At 38.2% G+C, this 21,319-nt stretch overlaps 1 pseudogene; it reads right to left on the minus strand.

Annotated features, from left to right (window-relative positions):
* Window positions 1–11,426: 11,426 nt before the first annotated feature.
* LOC149165715 (AUGMIN subunit 2-like) overlaps window positions 11,427–21,319 on the minus strand; it is a 43,911-nt pseudogene continuing 34,018 nt past the window's right edge.

A 21,319-nucleotide genomic window follows, 5' to 3' on the forward strand; every position in this document is an offset into this window, starting at 1 on the left:
GAAAATTGATGAAACGTGGTACCTGGAGGTGAGAAGATTGTAGGCAAGCGCCTACGTACTAGTATCTAAGCTAGTACAAAAGCTAAAGGAGATCTTTGGAGCATTGTAGCAGGTAGCAGCCTGCGTACTAGTAAATGGATCGGCTAGTACAAGAGCAAAGGGGGGTTGTAGCTCCCGTACTGGTATAAGACTGCACCAGTACAAATATTGTAAAAGGATTTTCTTATTAAGAAGAAGATTGAGATGACTTGCAGCAGGTGGTTTTCACCCACATTGGGTTTCCACCTTATATCTTTGTGTTCATGTGTGTGGCTCTTGTGTGATGTTCTGTTCTGTTATTCTGCACCTGTTTACTGTTAATATGCTTAATAATGATCTGATGCATTTACTGAAGATTAAGCTAACTGAATTATAAGATCTCTGGATATACACAAGTTTCATTAGACACAGTAGCGTGTACACGCGGGTTCACTTAATTGAAGTAGCGTATATGTTTCTGAGTATGAAATTGAAAAGTTTGATTGATCTGATAATACTGATTCACCCCCCCCTCTCAGTATTATTTCCAACAATTGGTATCAGAGCAGGTCCTTTGGTAGAAGCTTGATCGCTTGAAGGAGATCCGTGGAACAATGGGAAAGAAGCTTAAGAAGAAAGCTCATAAGAAGAAGAAGACATCTCAGAAGATCTATGACAGTGGGAGAGTCGATTGGGGATTAGGTATAAGAAGTTCTTCAGATTCAGAATCAGATTCAGAATTAGATTCAGAATCATTATCAGGTATGAATGTATTATCCTCTGATGTTCCTGCTATATTTCCTTGTGAAAGTGATGGAAGTGATAGTGAAACTACTGAACATGCTTTTATGGGTGAGCAAGAAAAGTGTCAAATAGAGGCAGTATTTAGAAGGCTTGCAGACAAAGTTAAAGATCAACAAGATCTATTGAACAAAAGGGAATGTGCTTTCAAAGAAGAAGTTACCAAACTAAAGGCCCACTAGAAGAAGGAAACAAGGTAAGAAAGCTACTCAAGGACAAGGAAGACCAATGTCAAAAATTGCAGCATGAAGTGACATCATTAAGAAAAGAAGTCAACGAAAGAGCACAACCATCAAAAGAAACTCAAAGATAGATCCAGCTACTATGAAAATCTTGAAGCTACAATCCCCTCCACTAAAAGGAGATCTTGAAGAATCAAAGAAGCAGAATACAGATCTACTCCAAGCTATTGCAAAACAAGAAAACGAAGTCACCAGCTTAAAATCTCAACTAGAATGTGCCTTCCGAGTTCGTCAAATGCAGCAGGATCTGAATGAAGAACAAGAAAAGGAGATTCTCAAATTAAGGCATCAGTTGGAAGAAGGAAGGAAAGATGGAGAAGACATGAAGAATCAATGTCTAGAAAAGGAGGAACAACTTCAAGTTGAGGTAAATATCTTGAAAGGTAAATTAGAAGAAAAGGATAAACTTTGAGATTTCAAGATAGTACTAAAGCCTTGGATGATATTCTTAGTAGTCAAAGGTCTCCTGCTATCAAGACTGGTCTTGGTTTTCATGAATCTGTTGAAGGTGAATCTAGTTCACAAGGTGAGGCAAGGAACTCTAAAGAGAAATCTAAAATGATCAACAAGGAGATGAAAGGTCAACCCCATCAACAATCAAGGAAAGAGACTCCTCAAAGAAAATCTTTTACTCCTCCTATGAATAATGTTGAATGTTATGTATGTCATAATCTTGGACATGTTGCAGCTAGATGTAGAAGAAGAAGAGTTCAAGACTATTATGCGGACAGGTCACCTCAATCAAGGTACTTTAATGGATATTGCTTTGCTTGCATATGTATGGTCACAAAGCTGCTGATTGCTACAGGAGGAATATGAAACATGTAAGATGTTATACATGTAACAAACCTGGACATATAGCAAAGGAATGCAGGAACAAAGGATGGACATCACACCAAAAGGAGAAACCTCATCACACTTGAAGATATGGAGGAAGAAGGAAGTACAGTCAGCACAATGTACTGAGACACAGCACAGCACAGACATATCAGACTCAGGGGGAGCTGAAGGTGTAAAACTTCAGTGTCCTGAATCTCATACGCAAGTTCCTTAAAGGGAAGTCGCGTATATACACGAGTTAGACACTGCAAAGTTGCATATATGTCAGTCTGAGGAAAAGCAGTGGGGACAGGCTCAGAAAAGGGATCTGATATGATTCAGTCCATTATTTGCTCTATTGGTTAATAGTTACAGTCTGCTGAGGATGTGTAAAAATGTTTTGATACTTGTAAGATGTCTAGAAGTGTTTTGATCCTAACTTGATGATGATGATGATGTCTTGATGCTTATTGCTGATATATGCATGATCAGATCTAACAGATGGCACAGGTTGAGGGGAGCATATGCCTTTAATAAATCATTGTTGGCATTATGGTTAATAGTCCTTGGTGATGATTCTTATATGGCTAAATGATATATCTTGCTATGATGTGGTTGTGAGTTGTCTATGATAAAATCACATATGATTCTTGGGGTTACATAGTTGATGATCAGATCAGATTTATGGTTGATTCCTTGATGATGCATATATGGTGCTTACATGGTGATCTTCATAAGGACAAGGAGAAGTACAAAGCTTGAATACACATCTTCCTCACTTGATGATGAGTCACTTATATACTGCTGTTGTCATATGCATAAAGATCATACAGTTATGATGCAGGCACTCATGTGGATAAAGATTGTTGCTGATGATGATATCAAGAAGCTTTGTCAAAAGAGTTTGAGCTCAGATACATAGTGCTGATTCATGTCACATGATCTATATGATGATTGGTTTATATACTTACATATGTTAATTGATGCAGATGCTCCCAAGTAATGATACTTGGATCATGTAGAGCTTGATGAAATGGCTATGGTGGTTTCACACATGATACAATGTGAATGACTCTGAATTCTGTTCAAAGGGATGAATTGATGCAGACATACCTTGTTATAGGTTGATGACCTATTCTCTACAGGACATTTACAGGTTGCTGATATGGAAATTTGTGTACGCGTTTTGTTTGAAGGATATCCGCGTGCATACGCCGTTTTACAAGGGGATAATCGCGTATATGGTGTACGCGTGTTGCGTAAGGGATATCTGCATATATATGCTTGTTTATGTGTATACAGACGCGTATATGGAGATTTGAAGGAAATCAGCAGGGACAGATGTTGGTTGCAGAAAGTCTGATATAGGTCTGACAGAGATCATCTGGCACAGGTTCAGGGGGAGCAGATAATCTTCCAATGATGCATTGTTGGCATTATCTTAAAGCTTTTGGTTCTAGTTCACATTTGGTGTTGATTTCAGGAGGAACAAAGGCGAAAGGAGAACAGAAGGATCTCTTGGTTGCTGATCTGAATGGTGATTATCAGATGCTGCTGGTGAATTTCATAAGTCTTGGTCTAGTTATTTCGTCTATATGTCATATATCTCTTTTGTGGTATCTCTTTTATGGTGTCAAGGTCATGTAACGGCCTATTTTGGTTTCCCCACTATGCCTGGGATGATTGATGCAATGTGATTGGTTGTCATATGTAAACTTTTGATGTATCCCCACTTGGTTGGGTGGATGAGTCAATTTTTGTATATCCTCACTTAGTTGAGAGATGGATGTATGTATGAGTCTTTGGTGATAGGAAGGTCCTTTATGATGTAGAGAGTCATGTTCTTCTTAAAGAACATCTTTTGCAGATCTTGCCTACAGTCAGGAAGAGCATGAACAGCACACTTCAGCAGTACAGAGACTTGGCATGTACTCAGGGGGAGCATTGATAGATTGGTACACCTTGGCATATACAAAGGGGGAGATTATTCAGAGATTTCAGCAGGTACTCAGGGGGAGTATGGACAGTGGAATGATTCAGCAAAGGAAGAGAATATCTTGGTCCACCCTTTGCCCTTGATGTCAAAGGGGGAGAGTGATTTGGTGTTGTTGCCATCAAGTCCAAAGGGGGAGATTGTTGGCATTATGATACATGTGTTGTACTTGATGGCAACCCTCTCATAGAAGAATATCTCACTTATGTATAACTGGATGAATCTTCAAACGAGATATCAGATGTAACTGATGGAGGATAGCTCAAAGGAATCAGATGATGAATCTTCAGAAGAGATATCAGATGTGACTGATGGAGGACAGCTCAAAGGAATCAGATGCTAATTCTAAGTATGACAAGTTAGCTTTGCCATCAAGTCCAAAGGGGGAGATTGTTGGCATTATGAGATAAGTGTTGTCCTTGATGGCAAACCTCACTGATGAAAAATCATAGTACAGAAGGTCAGCAGCAAGGAATTGATGATCAGACTATAAGAAGAAGAGAAAGTTCATACATGCAGGTTCGTTAAGCCCAAGTCGCGTGTACACGCAGGTTGGCTTCAGCAAAAGCGTGTGTATGTGGAAAAGTACCTTTGGTCCATGGCGGTTAGTCCTTGGAAGTTGTGCCTATGGTTTCGGACCATTGTGTCTCGACGGGCGTGTCGATCCCTAGTTTTGAAGTTGATGGTATTGGATTTCTATGGTTTTGGCTCTTGGTATTGAACAAGGCCTAAGGCTATATAAAGGGAAGGAAATCATTAGGCAAGAGCATCTGAAATGTCTTGAATATCTGATGAAGCATTAGATCCAGTATGCAGGGTTATGGGTTGATGATGCATTACTTAATCTGAGCTAAGGAGAGATCTCACCGGTTGATGGAGAACTAGATCTAAGGAGAGATCGGGATCAAATGGTTTGAAATGAACTATCTTTATGATGCTTATTCTAGATCTACATACTGACGCATGTATAGTTCTATAAGTGTTATGAGTATGACTGATGTCTGGTACAGCTGCAAGTTATGAGAAATTATTTTTAGATCTGTACGCAGGTTGTCTTTGGTAAAAGCGCGTATACACGCGGGTTTGATTCATCGAAGTAGCGTATACATTGTAAAGCTTGATATTTGAAGTTGCAGATGGATCTGATGGTTATTACAGAGTTCTGTGTCTGCTCTGTGTTCTGATGACTGTTGTTAACAGGGTTTCAGTGATTCAGAGTTTGATGATTGTTTTGAGCTTCAATGATAGTTATGGGTCTAGTATGAAAATTGGATGAAAAGTGGCCTTACAGATTATGTGTTGTGCTTCAGTGTATCCAGTCTGAAAATTGATGAAACGTGGTACCTGGAGGTGAGAAGATTGTAGGCAAGCGCCTACGTACTAGTATCTAAGCTAGTACAAAAGCTAAAGGAGATCTTTGGAGCATTGTAGCAGGTAGCAGCCTGCGTACTAGTAAATGGATCGGCTAGTACAAGAGCAAAGGGGGTTTTAGCTCCCGTACTAGTATAAGACTGCACCAGTACAAATATTGTAAAAGGATTTTCTTATTAAGAAGAAGATTGAGATGACTTGCAGCAGGTGGTTTTCACCCACATTGGGTTTCCACCTTATATCTTTGTGTTCATGTGTGTGGCTCTTGTGTGATGTTCTGTTCTGTTATTCTGCACCTGTTTACTGTTAATATGCTTAATAATGATCTGATGCATTTACTGAAGATTAAGCTAACTGAATTATAAGATCTCTGGATATACGCGAGTTTCATTAGACACAGTAGCGTGTACACGCGGGTTCACTTAATTGAAGTAGCGTATATGTTTCTGAGTATGAAATTGAAAAGTTTGATTGATCTGATAATACTGATTCACCCCCCCCTCTCATTATTATTTCCAACAGGTATTTGGTCCATGGTATTTTGATCCATGGTATTGGTCCAAGGTATCTGGTCCGAGGTGTTGACCCTAGGTATTTGGTCCAAGGTATTGGTCTGAAGTGGTTTTGGTCCATAGTATTGAGAAATGCCTAAAACTATAAAAGGAGGAGAAGATCATTAGGCCAAGTGTGCAAGTATTGAATATCTAATAAAGTGTGAGATCCAGTATGCAGGTTATGGGTTTGTGATGCTTTTCCTGATCTGAACTAAGGATGCACCTATGTGGTTGATGATGGATGATGGATCAGGATCTTAAGGCTTGGAATGTATTATCATTATGTGGTTTGATCATGGATAGTCTAGATCTGAATATTGACGCATGTTTTATTTTGCAAATGTTATGATATGGGTATGACTGAATTCTGAAATAGCTGTGAAGGTTTTTAAGTTAGTATTTGCAGATATGTATGCGGGTTCACTTTGGTAAAAGTGTGTATACATGCTGGTTCGACTCATCATAGTAGCGTATACATTATGAAATATGATATCTGAATGTGCAGTTGGTTTTAGTGGTTGTTGCATAGTTCTGGGTTCTGCTCTATGTTCTGGTAACTGTGTTTTGATGACAAGCCCTCAGTGATTCAGTTGTGGGTGATTCAGAGATTGATGATTGAGTATTTAATGATTTGTTAATGCAATGGTTGTATTGAATTGGTGATTTATTTTGAGCTTCAATGTTGTTGATGGGTCCAGTATGAAAATTGGATGAAACGTGGCCTTCAGATTATGGTGTTGTGTTCTAGGAGTATCCAGTCTGAAAATTTATGAAATGTGGTCCCTAGAGGAAGAGACAAGGTTGTAGCCTTCTATAGGTCGGTGCCTACATACTGGTAAACATATCAGCAAGTACAAGAGCCAGGGGGTTGGAGCTCCCTTCCAGTAGTAGCTGGAAAATGAGTGAAGGTTGTAGCCTTCAGTAAGCCGACACCTATGTACTAGTAAACAGATCAGCTAGTACAAGAGCCAGGGGGTTGTAGCTCCCTTTCAGTAGAAGCTGGAGAACGAGAGAACATTGTAGCCTTCTGTAGGTGGGTGCCTACGTACTGGTATGAGTCTGCACCAGTACAAGATTGTAAACAGGTTTTTCTTATATTAAAAAGAAGACAACAGCAGGTGGTTTTTGTCCCGCATTAGATTTCCACCTTATGTGTGATGGTTTGCTCTGATATTACTGCACATGGTTACTATGTATATGGTTAATGAAGTATTTATGCACTAATTAAAGATCAACATATGATGAATTAACTAAATCATAAGTTTTCTTGATATATGCTGGTTGCCTTAAATATAGTTGCGTGTAAACGTGAGTTCCATTAACTGAAGTAGTGTATATAAATCTGATTATGGAAATGAAAATTTATTGACTTGCTAATACCTATTCCCCCCCCCCCCCCCTCTCAGTATTATTTCCAACAATTTCTACCATCTGGTGGACTGAAGCTACAATCTTAGGGTCCTAAATAAGTTTTTTTTAAAATAGAATTTTTTTTCATCTAAAGAAAAGAAGAAAGTGAAACTCACAAATCTATCATGTGCAACATGCGATCGTCTCAGGAAAAAGCGATGGAAAAGCATAATTGTGGCATTATTTCTTACTAAGAGAAGTGTGCATAATTCCCTTCATACTGAAAATGCAGTTGTCACAACATAGGAAATGAAGTTCGTTGTGGTTGTTGTTAAAGTCTAATGCCGAGTCAAAATTGTTTTCATTGAACAATCATGGTGAAATGGTTAATTAATTTTTTTATTAAATTAAAAATCAAAGGTAAAAGTAATAAATTAATAAATAAAGTTAAATTAAACAAAAAAAACCATGTGAAACCAATTGGGTCTTGCATGCAGCAGCCCCTTCTAGATCTTTGGCCTTTGGCTCCAACATCAGCCAAGTGGTTTCCCCTTCTAGATCTTCGGACTTCGGCTCCAATATGAGACTCTTCATATGGCTCGAATCCTACTTATGAAATGTATCTACATATCTACGAAGCTTTCGCTTTCCACAAACACATAGATCTCCTCGTATGAAATGGATCCTCCCTATCCGCAAAGATTTTGTTTTTTGAAAACACCACCAATGCACAACTTTTGTTGTCTACATTCACTTGTATTGTCTACATTCACTTGTATTGACCAAGCAACACCGATTACAGTTTTCTGGTGGTGATCTGAAAGGAATTAACATTCATTGGTCCAGTCATCGAGGAAAAATCCTCTGGACACCCAAAGAAAACTAAAATTATCTCTTTATAGTATTGAAGCAAAGCACAAGAAGCCTATGGAAAAGAGGAATAAATAATGTGAATGCTCCTGAAAATTCCCATAACACAATGAAATGTTGCAATAGGGATCCCACCTGGAAACCTATTTATCATGATTGAAGATATAAGCTGAAATACTCTTAGATTTGAAACTTCGTTTGCATAGGTTGAAGAAATGAGGGTTTTCTGTAGAGGCCGATGCAGATAATGTGCCATTACAAATGTTGATGCAGAAAAATGATAAATCTAGGGTTTATGGAGGGGTCAAAATGCTTGAGAGCAAGAGCTTGGCTAGTGGAGAAATGAAGTTGTCAGAGGCCATGCTTATGGAGAATAATAAAGGTGGGGTTGATATGCCTAGTTTTCAATCATATTGTTCAGGCAGCAATGACGATGAGGACAATATTCCAATAGGGAAAATTTTGATATGAAAAGAGAAAGATTTTCAAAATATGGACAAAATTGATGATAATACTCCTTTAAAGAACATTATTGCTATCAAAGAGGGCATGATTTTGAAGAAAAGTATTTCTCTGAAGGAGGGAAAGAGTAGAGACAAATATATTCAGTATAGTGGCTATGATGTTAACATAAACTCAAAATTTTGTGAGGAGACATGGTCTAGGCAAAGGTGAAATCTCATCCCTAGTGGTCCGGTCAGGTGTACAATCCAGCATTTGCCTTGACCATGGCACAAAGTAAGTGTATAGAGCATCCAGGAATAGAACTGAAAGTTTGATTACTTCACCAAAAAGGCTTGGCAAGTAAGGAGTGGTAATCTTAGTGCATCAATCAACCTCAAGCATTTGATTAAGATTTGCAATGTATCACTCTCTATGTGAATTATCCACCCTAAGAAATAAAACCTTATTGTTCTTAGTGACTAGTCCATGAAAATGAGCACTACTACACTTCTGAGAATGCAATGATTATGAACACTCTAGTCCAACATAAGCAACAAATTGATGTTTTAGGCAAAATAATCCAGGTTAAGAAATATGGTTAGAAGTCTCAACAAAGGATCTCACTCTACTGCTTCCAACCATAGGATTTTAGTGAATTCACTGCAACAATACTTCAAAGTGGAAGATACTGTCTACCAATTAATTAAAGATATCAACCTAGACAGCCAAGACTCTTATCCTTCCAACAATGGGAAAGAAGAGGCCAACAACCGTGTTTCTCATTAACCTTTACGTTTTGTAAATTAATATGAATTCTAGATGTTTTCCTAAGACACTATACCTGCAAGGAATTTTGAAATACTATAATTGTGGGCATCCATAAAACATTGTTTTGGCATATTTGGACTGACTAGCTTACTTTGAAAATCATGCAAACAATCTTTATGTATTCCTTGTTGTCTAGCTCTGTACAAACTTTTATAGCATAAATTTTCTTAATTCTTTTATGATAAACGAGTACTCAAGGGCAGGGATTCAATTTAGATACACTCACAAAGACATAAACCTAACCAGAGAGCCAACTAGCCCTTGCGCGACCAAGAGGAATGTGGCCACTACAGTTAAAGAGGAAGCCTTTCACTTCCTGACTTTGAAAATAACAAGGAAGTGAAATCCAATTCAACCCTCAGACTTTCTAAAGCTCACAAAACTACCTAATTGCAGTGGCATCATATGGGATAGACATGAGGTGCGACCACACCAACAAACTTGAAGCCTAATTCTCTTACAAGTCGAATTACATAGCACAGTGACATTTTAGAGCACACCCATATTGTGATCAAAGTGTGCCTCGATGAAAGGTATTTATAGTTCTTTGAGACTTGGAACAAATTTAGCTAGGGTCAACCTTCCTAAGGTGAGATAGGGTAGTTTAAAAATAAGAAGTGAATCACAGTAATACTTACACTAATCAGAGCTGTACCTATTGATTACTTATTCGCTTAAGTTGGAATGGTCTCTATAAATATAAGAGTATAAGCATCACTAGTTACTCTTACTATTGGGAACGCTGCCAAGGGAACTGTTAGAGCCTAGATTTGCCTCAGGCTGAAAAGACAAGGTTCTAGGTCCACATCAAACCATGCTCAGCCTCGTAGCTAGCCCTACGAGGACAGGAGAGGGCTCTCTCTGGGTCACGCTCAGTAAAAAATAAACAATATGGTCTGAGATGACTCAAAATGAATATTGATTTTAGGCTAGTAAATAAATATGAAAGAGGTAATTTAATGAATGACTGAATTTTCTAGGCTGTATGGGATAAAGGACAGCATGAGCTGGGAAATTGAATCAAAGATGCAGAGTATTTTGTGAGGCGATAGGCAGGAGGTTTAGCAATCAAATTGAAGTAATATGGAGTGGAAATACTGTTGAGAGGTTGAAAAGGGCAGAACCAATGAATCCTTTTCAAAGAGAAGAAGACACACTGAGGATGAATGCTTTTTTAAGGCAGAGCAATAAACTGGATTCTACCTTTCTTACTTAAAAACATTCAACTGGAAATGATTATGAATGAACTGTAAAACATAACAAGATACATATGAAACAGACAGAAGAAACATATGCTAAACTCATACCATAGGAATCTCATGAATCAGAGTTGCATCATTTTATTAATTTCCTGGCCAAACTGTATAGTGAAGCGCTGAGTTTCTCTTCCACCTTCCCCAGAAACTCCAACCCCTTTACAAATGATTTACAATACAATAAATAGATTCAATATGTGGGAAAATAGATCGATGAAAATAAGGAATAGTTTAATCATCATTAACAAACTAAAGCTGAAGAGCCAATCATTTGTTCTGAAAGGGAGCAGCATTACATTTTCTACTCAAATCTATTGATGACCGAAGAAGAGGCGGAAACTGTAGCGTGGATCCCATGAATCATAACTGAAGTTCAAAAATAGGTAATCGAATCCTATTTCTCTGCCATGGTAGATATCTACGCTCTAAATTTAGGCGTTTCAGTCTTTGACTTTTCACCTTCCCTTTTGCCGTTTGAATAAAAACTAATTCTTACTAAGGTTTCGCCTTTAATGAAGGGAAATAGAGTTCTGTCAATTCCAGCTGCGATCTCTCCATCAAAACCACATATCCATTTTCTTAACAAGATTCCCAACACTTTTTTTTTATCCTGAATGTCCAAGGTTGCAAAACTAACCAAGGAAAAGTCTTCATTCACCTCACACGATGCCTCGGTGAGTTTTCTAACGAGGATGTTGATCTAGATATTGTTATAAATATGACAGATCTCGCACATCTGTGTATAATTGAAAACGACTCTCCATAACTCTCGGATTCCTTGGCTTTGGCCCTCCAACATTACAATGGACTGAGAGTAACCTTCCATACATTTTTGAGATTTAGCCAAAACAATGATCCTGAGATTGATTTACTAGCATTATTACACCATATTATGTGTAGCACTTGAAAATGGCCAAGATAACCGCCTTTGATTTCGGACCATTATGATCATACTGCCTGTTAGCGCTCAAATCTGCCTCAGGCTGAGAAAGGCAAAACTCGAGGCCACATCAAACCACACTCAGCCTCGTAGCTAGCCCTACGAGGACAGGAGAGGGCTCTCTCCGGGTCTATCTCGGCAAAAGGTATTCAAAAGGGCTGAGATGACTCAAAATTAATACTGATTTTAGGCTAGTAAAGAGATAGGAAAGTTTGATTTAGAATTTTGAATTTTTTGTTGGAGAAAAGGGAAAACCAATTTTGGGTCCGAGGATAAGGCCAGATCTTTGCAGAATTCGAGTTGGGGAGAGGTAGGTAGTAGTCTTGATGCCTTTGATCAGGTGTATGGATGGATCAGAACGACAAGGAGCTGAAGAGGGCAAGGGAGAACATGGATCCTCTCCAAACTGGCGAAAACATGTAAAACTAAAAAATTTAAAGGAAGAGCATTGTAAACAATGGATTCAACCTCATTTACTCATTCATTTAGTTTCAGAAGCATAAGAAGGGAATGGCATACATTAAACATGAAAAAACTTACAATAAACTGAGAGATAACACCATCAAGAACTGAAAGCCACAAGAATCCCAATAGGTGCTGCAAAATCTCTCATCTTTCCTTAGCCAAAATATGAAAAATATGTACAATAGTGTGCCAAAATATTCCCAAGAGTCCAACCCTTGCTACTGACTGAAAATTTACATATATAGATCAAGCCAACCCATTCCCTAACCTCTAGGGGTCAAGCTCCTCCTTCTAGGAGAATTTTGAACAAATTCTAAACATGGAGCAACAATCTAGGTGACCAAAACAACCTGCCTCTAAAAAGAAGGAAACTGATTCATTACATTAAATTTTTGCTATTTTGTGAATGAATCATCTAGAATAAGATAAATAAGTGCCAAGTTACCTCATACACATCAAATTACATCAAGCTGGGTTAAAAATCACATCAAGAGGTGAAACTAGTGAAAACTAGCTGAATTCCTGAGCTGAAGGATGAAACTTTGACCAAAAACCTCTATGCGTAGCGCCCTGATCTCTATGCGTAGCGCACCTTTAAGCCTATTTTTGGGGCACTTCCTCACATCGAAATCAAGCTCACAATAGCTGGTTGGAAAGCCCTAGATGTTTTCTATCCAGCCCAAGTGGAATTTCCCAATTTGGAGCTCATTTGCCCCCTCAAAATGGCATTCTCCCAGAAGTACTTCCTGCTATTGCAAAAGGTGGCAGCAAGGTGGTTTTCATGGAGTTTTTGGGCCTTTTGATCATCCAGAACTTGATGAAATGCTTCGGAAATAATTGAGCATGTATAAATTACCATGACAAACCCAAAAATGTAAAGTTTCCCTCCAGCAAGTGTCCCAATCAAAAGCGAGCGCGTCGACGCACTACTCGTATAGCTGAAAAATCTGTTTTGGGACCAAAAAATTTCAAAATGACAAAAATTTCTCCGAATTTGCTCAAATTCGGAGCAAAGACCCTCCATCATGTATCATGTCCAGCTAGTGAAGCCTTGGCCAAAATCCAGAGTGGATCAGGTTTTTCACGGCGCTTCAGTTTCCTCCTGGTGTATGCAGTTCAGTGGTGCAATCTCTGTCTTGGTTGTATGATGTGTTGTTGTCCACCTCCATGATGTTGCAAAATCTGTGTTGGCTTAAATGAGATGAAGAATGAGGATTTTTTTCTTTTGTTTGAAACGCTAAATGTGGGAGGAACTGTGGGAAATAGGGCCGTGTGAATAGTGAACTGTGGGAAAATGAGCTATGGGAACAACATGATTCAATTAAGTGAAGAAAATATGCTTGAGTCAAGTGAAATTAAGGATGTGAGCACAGTCACTTGACTGTATGGAATTTTGGAACCTATAACTGATATGAAGGATGGAAAGTGGTAACAAATGGCAAGTTTTAGGGATGGGATATAGGGAAATAGGAGAGGGACGAAGTGATATGAGTGATTTTAAAGGGAATAGGGAAAAGGGAGGCATTGTATGATGATATGACAATAGTGGGGAAAGGAAAATACAAGTGAGATATGGAATGTTTTGGCACCAAAGTCAAATTCTAAAACTTCAAATTCAAACCCTAAAGAGGCATTTCTTTACAAGAGAGTAGGGTTTGTGTTTTTCAACATTCATACTCTTACAACCAATCTTCAAACAACTCCAAACACTGACCAAAGATAATAGCAAGATGATTTAAACTTATAGGAGGCAAAGGAGACTAAAAGAATTTGAATTTTGAAGAGCAGTGGCAAAAATTTTGTGTTCTGGCCCAATGCGTAGCGCTCCTTATATGCGTAGCGCTCCTTATATGCGTAGCGCCCGTGTTATTTTGCAAAGGCAGGGGAAGCTATATGCGTAGCGCCCCTTATATGCGTAGCGCCATTTTTCAGGAAGCTTTTGGAGGCCTTCCCGGTGTCCAAATTAGTTGCAGGATTGCTCATTGGAAAGGTATTTGAGTCTACGTTCCAAAAAAATTGAAATTTTTTAATTTGGAGTTCATTTTCCTTGTCAAAAATCAAATCTCCCAAGACTGGTCAAAATGTGCCAAATGAGGCTGCCTCAAGGCAGAGTGCTGTTGCAGTCAACTTTTGAATGCCTTCCTCAACTCCAAATTGAGCTCATGATAGCTCATTGGAAATATAATTTTTTCTAATTATCCTTTGACTCATAAAGAGAGTTATTTGGCCAACCAAGCTAGGATAAAAATTGATTTTCCCAAGGTCACTTCAGAGGTGCATCAATTCTCCCGAGGCGATTGTATTTTTGACATTTATCTAAAACCATGACACCTGTGTAAAAAGTGAAGGAGGTTTTTCTTCCTTGGCCTGTTTTCGACAAAAACCTCTCTCAGTGTTCTCAAATTCATATTTTATTGCTCAGAAACATCATTTGAGTAAAACCTACCCTGATGTGTGGAACAAGAGATTTGTCGAAATGAAGTGAAATGAAGGGGATAAGGGGCTTCTAAATTCTTGGGGAAATTTTTGGAAGTAGGAAGGGATGTTAGGAAGCAGGGGAAAGTGTAATATCAAAGATCGAGCGAGGGGAAGGGGTCCAAAAGGGAAAAACACAGGCCTAGCCTAGAAAATTGCCAAGTTGTGGCAAGAAACTAGGGTTTGTGGAAAAATGAGGAATTTGGGGAATCTCAGTGATGGGAAGTGTTTAATAAGGTAAATTAATGATAGGGGAAGGTCTATGAACATATGGATACAAGTTTTGCTAATGATTTGACCATTCAAGAGAAATTGCCTTCAAAACCCTAGGAGAGGGAAATGAACCTTGCCTAGGCGCAACTGAAGCATGAACAAGGTGTAACATGACCCAATGGAACCTGATATGATGATAAAAACCACATGAATGATGATAGACTCAGCTGAATAGTGACATAGACTGACATTTGGGCAACTTTGAAAGGAGTGAAAGCAAACCCTAGACCTAATGCCTAGTGACCAAATTTTGCTTGAAGACTCTTTGAAATGACAAAATTGACCTTGACACCTTAAAATCACTTTGTAAGAGCATATTTGATCACTGGAGGAAGGCTAAAAAGGCTGATACTAACACTGCCCAGCATCAGAAGACGCTCTGAAATCAGGGTTTTCAACGGAAGACTCTAATTGGTCTAATCGTGTGCGACTACGAATCACAATATCATCTAAGTTTGATTCATCCATACTGTAATTTGCACTCCATGGAGGAGGGGTTACACATTCTGAATCCGCTTGATCTGACATTCATGATGGATCTTTTGATGGTGTAACTGGAGATGATGAACCAACACGTAGCCTGTGAAGTGCAGCATTTGATTCTCTCATTGCAGATATGGTTTCAAAATAGTGTGTGCAAGATGCCAAGGCAACTAGAATGGGTCGCAGCAGTTCCCCAGATAGATAGTGGATCCTAAAAACTCTGACTCCGTTGGAGCTGTAATTAAGGCTCCATAAGCACTGGCTGCTTTAAGCAACAATTCTGAAAATCGACGCTGAAACTATGGGTGAGATGTGCCACGCTATTATCATCCCGTCGACCTGCAGTTCCACTTGCAAATCCACCAAACCATGTTGTGCAGATGTAAGGTCTCTCAAAACTCTTACCAAAGTATCAATAAGACCTATCATATTACCCAAATTCTGCACATCTTCATCAACACGAAGTAACTGAGAAATTATGATATTTGAGAAGATTGGAAAAAAAAATTCGGTCTCAAGCCAATGCACCATGCGCACATCCCAGTGTGTTGTGCCCGGTGAGTGCGCCGCGCATGTTCAAATTTCCACGGTGGAACACGGCTCTATGCGCCGCGCAGTTTATATGCGCCATGCCCAACTCCCAACGCGCTGCGCTCTGTCAATTACACATAGTCCGGCCTTTCAAACACAGCTTTGCTTTCTCACCACTTAAGTCGACTTCAATTGATCCCTTGAATGCAAAATGGCATTGATACACATAAAAATATCTTCATAAAGACATGGATTTGATTTTGTCTTTGTAAAGACCCATTTTTGTATGTTTTAAAATTGGCATTTCTTCACTTTTAATACAACTTTGTTCTTCAAGTTTCTCTTTGATTTTTTGACTAAAATGATGGCTCTTCTGTTGAATTTTTGTAGGAGATGATGGCGTTGAACTTCGGCAAAGGATGACCAGAGTCTGCATTTGAAGTACTCCATGGCAGAAAACTTTAAAAATACATATTTATTACAAACAATTAATTTGAGCATTATTGATAATGAAAATCCGAACCTCCCTCTCACCCACTGGCATTATTGGGCACTTTGAGGACTAAATCAGTTAAATCCTAGACCTAAAAATCTTATAATAACTCTTTGCTAACAAGAGGCCAAAACAAGACTATGAATGATTTCAAAATTGATTCGACAAACAGACCTAAACCAGTAGGCACAAAGCATGAGGGGAAATGACTGACAAGACCCTTCCGTCAGATCATGGCATGCCCCTAGCGGAATGCAACTGAGTGAATCGAGTGAGACACCTAAAAATGAAATGAAACAAGAGAAATGATCTCTGACGGAGGGATGTAAAGACCGACTCTAACAGGAACCAATCCTTTTTTGTGTTCTCCCTCATTAACAAAGAAAGAAACTATGAAAGTAAGAACAAATACAACAAAACAACCATTTCAAAAAGTTTTCTTCTGTAACAACATGCATCACAGAGCAAATGCTTCTACTACACACAATGAAAAACAAAATACCTATTTTTGGATCCAAGACAAAAAAAGCCACCTTAGATTTTCTTTCCACAAAATCATGAAAGATACTGTTAGTGTCAGTCTTTGAAATCTTCCACCAGTGATAAAACATGCTCTTACAAAGTTGTCTTCGGGTGTCAAAGTCAAATTTTGTCATTTCAGTGAGTCTTCAAGTAAAATTTTGTCTCTAGGTATTAGGTCTAGGGTTTGTTTTCACTCCTTTCAAATTTGTCCAAATGTTGGTCCATGTCACCATTCAACGAAGTGTGCCATCATTCAAAGAATTTTCGTCATCATTTCAGGATCTAATGAGTCATTTTACACCTTGTTCGTGCTTCAGTTGTACTTGGGTAAGGTTCATTTCCATCTCCTAGGGTTTTGAAGGTAATTTCTCTTGGATGGTCAAATCATCAACAAAACTTGTATCCTGATGCTTATTCACCTTCCCCTATACTTAAATACCTTCTTAAACAGTTCCCATCACTGATATCCTTCAAATTCCTCATTTTCCCACAAACCCTAGTTTCTTGCTACAATTTGACAATTTTCTAGGCTAAGCCTATGTTTTTCCCTTTTGGACCCCTTCCCCTCACTCAATCTTTGAAATTCCACTTTCCCCTATTTCTAACATCCCTCCCTACTTCCCAAAATTTTCTCAAGAATTTAGAAGCCCCTTATCCCCTTTATTTTACTTCATTTCGACAAATCCCCTGTTCCACACATCGGGATAGGTTTTACTCAACCTGTGTTTCTGAGAAATAAAAAATGAATTTGGAAAAATTTAGAGATTTTTTTTTCCACAATATGCCAAGGAATAAAAACCTCCTTCACTTTTTACACAGGTGTCATGGTTTGCCTCAGGAGAATTTCTGCACCTCTGGTGTGACCTCAGGAAAATCAAGATTTCTCCTAGCCTAGTTGATCATCTGAGTTGCTTGATGATTTAAATGATAACTAGACACAAAGAGATTTCCAATGAGCTATCATTAGCTCAATTTGGAGTTGAGGAAGACCTTCAAAAGCGGATTGCAACAACCCTCTATATTTAGGCAGCCTCATTTTGCACATTTTGACCAGTCCTCGGAAATTGGAGGTTTGGCAGGGAAAATGACCTCCAAATTGGAAAATTAAAGATATTTTGGAAATTAGACTCAATAATATTTCCAACGAGCTATCCCATGTCCAATTTGGACATCACAAAGGCCTCCAAAAATGGTCAGCAAAAAGGCACTACGCACCTGGCAAGGTTTTCGTTTGTTAATTTGCGCTCGCGCTACGCACCTAGCAGCCAAGCCCCAAATCACTCCAAAATCACTCAATTTGCTTCAATATCTAAATTTATCTCTTGGCAAGTAAGTAAATCAATCCTTATTGTTGAAAATTATTTTGCATCAAGTCTTGGTGATTCTTTCACCCATAAAGTTAAAACCCTAGTGTTCACCCAAACTGTCCCATAAAATTGACAAGTTCACCCTCTCATTTGTTTTCCTATCTCATCCATTTTCCCAAAACCCCATTCCCTCATATAAATTTCCCAAACATCATTCCCTCATATATTCTCCCTAAATCCCACTCTTTCATATAAATTTCCCAAACCCTATACATTCTCCTCAAAACCCTACACACTTTATCCTACATACATCTCTCCTACACTATCCCTAAACCCTACTCACTCCCATTCCCTCTCACCTATTCATTCCTAAAATCTCTTCATACTCATCTTTCATCCATCCACCCTATCTCATCATTCACCACAAGTGTTCACAAACAATGAAAAAGGCCAGGTGACTAGGCAGTGAAGAGGCAAGGTTAGAAAACAAAAGGCAAAGGAAATTGAGAATCCTAAGGAGATTTGTCTTGAGTGGTTAACACACACCTGGAGAAGTTGATTGAGAGGGTTAATAGAGACAAAAAAATGCTTCGTCACTTAGCCTATCACTACCTAACCCGGAAAAGATTTGTAATGCAAGGACAAAGAGGTTAAAGGCCAAGCTAAAAAGAGTTTTGAGGAGAAAAAAAGAGCAAGATAAGCTCAAGATCTTGGCTAAAGCCTCATTGGCTCATCAAAGCACCTAATAAGGATCACTCATGCCAAATTTCAAGAAATTTGGAGCATTTTTTGTCATTTTTGAAAATTTTAAGGCAAAAAACAAGGTTTTTCAGCAGGTGTGTAGTGCCATCGGCGCTACGCTTTTGTTGGGGGCATCCATTTGCCAAAAAGTTTACATTTTTGGAATCAACATGAAAAGTTATGCATGCTCAAAAATGGCTGAGAAATTTTGACAAGTTCTGGACCTCCAAAAGGGCCAAAAACACCCAAAAAGTGCCCTTTCTGCCACTTTTTTGCCACATAGGAAGCAATCTTGGGAGAATCAATTTTTGGAGGGGCAAATGGACTCTAAATTCAGAAATTTTGTTCTAGAAAGTAGACTCACCAAACTTTCCAATGAGCTATTCTACACCTGATTTGGACTTCGGAAAGCCTTCCAAAAGTGGCCTTGAAAAAGTGCTACGCATAGAACCAGTGGCACTATGCATAGGAGAAATTTTGCTAGTTTTCCCTGTTTGTTCAGAATTTCGCCCATCTTGGTTGTCGGTTGACTTTTTCTTCTCTCTTTGGTAAATTAATGGTGCAATATGATGTAATATGATGTAAATATGATGAAAAATGACTTGTGGGGGTAGATACATTAGTTAGAGTTAGTTTGAGGATGAATGAATCAGTTTCCATAGTTTTAGAGGCAAGCTGTTCAACTGCCTATTTTTCAGTTCCTAATTTAGATCTTGTTGAAACAGCTCCTTGACTCATGGATTCGACCCTTGATGGCTAGCATAGGTGGTTTTATTCCTATATCTTGTACTTTCTTAGTCATTTGTCAAGGTTGGACTCTTGTGGATGCATTGAGCACTATTGTAAAACACTTCTGCAGTTTGGCAAGGAAATGAACCATGGTTTTGCAGCGTTTTGTGGGATTCTTGTGGTAATGTGTCTTGGCATTGTTTTCTCTTCTGTAATTTAGTTTCTCTTATGTGTATGTGTTCCATCATCTATTTATTTCTTCATAACTAAATGAATCAAGAGAATTAGGTAGAATCCACTGATATTCAGTGCTCTGCCTAGAGGATACATTTAGTTTTTAATGTTTTCTGCTATTTGAAGAGGACTCATGAACCTTGCATGCCCTCTCCAACTCCTCACCAATATTTATACTTACCATAACATTCATTTCAAAGTGCTAAAACACTTGCCTACCTCGCCCCATAGAAACCTTTGCAAATCTGAGTTGATTTCCCGGACCCAAAGCTACTGTAATATCCCTCCCCTAATAATAATAAAATAATAAATAATAAAAATAATAAAAATAATAATAATAATAAATAAATCACTTAATAATAAATAATAAAAATAATAAATCATAACCGTTAAATAATAAATGATATTAAAATTTTTATAAAAATAAATAAATAATAAAAATAAATAGTAATAACCATATTAAAGCTCTAAATAAGAATAAATAGAAATAAAACAAGAAAACTATCAAAAAGAAGGAAATAAAACAAGAAAGCTAAAAATCAAAAGAAAAGTAAAGAAAAAAAAAAAAAAAAAAAAAGTTGCATGCAAACACATGGAGTGTGTGCATGTGGTTCCCCTTCCAATGTTTTGTTCTATTTAATAGATGGTGAGGAAGATGAGAGACATTCCTGCATTCCATCATTTCGAGAGTCCATCTTTCATTCTCTTGGGAGAATGGTGTACTAAGACTTAGGAGTCACTGGCAGTAGTACGTTGATTGAGGGCTCGGGGGTGGCTGGTTGTAGCAAAGCCTTGCGCAATTGAGCCTACGGTTGGGTGGAGAGTTGTCCCCAAAACCTTGTTGTCATCTGGCAGACATTGATCACAGGTAATATAGGTATGTACTTATTGTTGATTCTGATTTTAATTAGGAAATTAATTTTATATTTACTTTGGGCTGTTACATATGGTATCAGAGCTTAAGTTTAACCCTTAGGGCCTATGGGCATCTAAAAAATTTATTTGTTGGAATTTTTAACTTAACTTGTTTTAAAGTCACAGGTTGATTACTTCCAGGAGGCCGCATATTTTTCTACAAACCCTCACTATGCCGTAAATTTTCTTTATTCAATGCGTAGTTATATTTTGATTGGCTTTGGTGATTACTTTTCTTTATGACTTAGAATACAAATGGAATACTATAACATGTTGATCGCACCTTTTAAAATATCGTGATTTTTCCTCATTTGCTATGGAGATTTTAATTGATAGCAATTTTAGTGTTGTTTTCTATATTGATGGTTAAGATTCACTTCCAGAAAATTGTCAAAAGGAATGTGCGGCATTGTAGTTCTTGATTCCTTACGATGATCCAATTATCCAGAAATTCATCGAGAGGAAAAAGCTGCATTGTAGTTCTTCACTCCTTACGTTGCAGGTTAAGGTGGTTTGGACTAATTAGACTTGTTTTGGTGGCTTGACTGTTTTTTTTTCTCCCTTGTCAACATATTATTGCAGTTTTGAGACACGTTTTTTGGAACAGCATGCTCATGACCTTCGTTGTTGCCAGTTTGATAATTTCTTGGGGGTCCAAAACTTCT

Source organism: Pinus tabuliformis, chromosome 5_1 (assembly GCF_031772625.1).
Source record: "Pinus tabuliformis cultivar Carrire ecotype Pingquan chromosome 5_1, CPIR1, whole genome shotgun sequence".
Taxonomy (NCBI): domain Eukaryota; kingdom Viridiplantae; phylum Streptophyta; class Pinopsida; order Pinales; family Pinaceae; genus Pinus; species Pinus tabuliformis.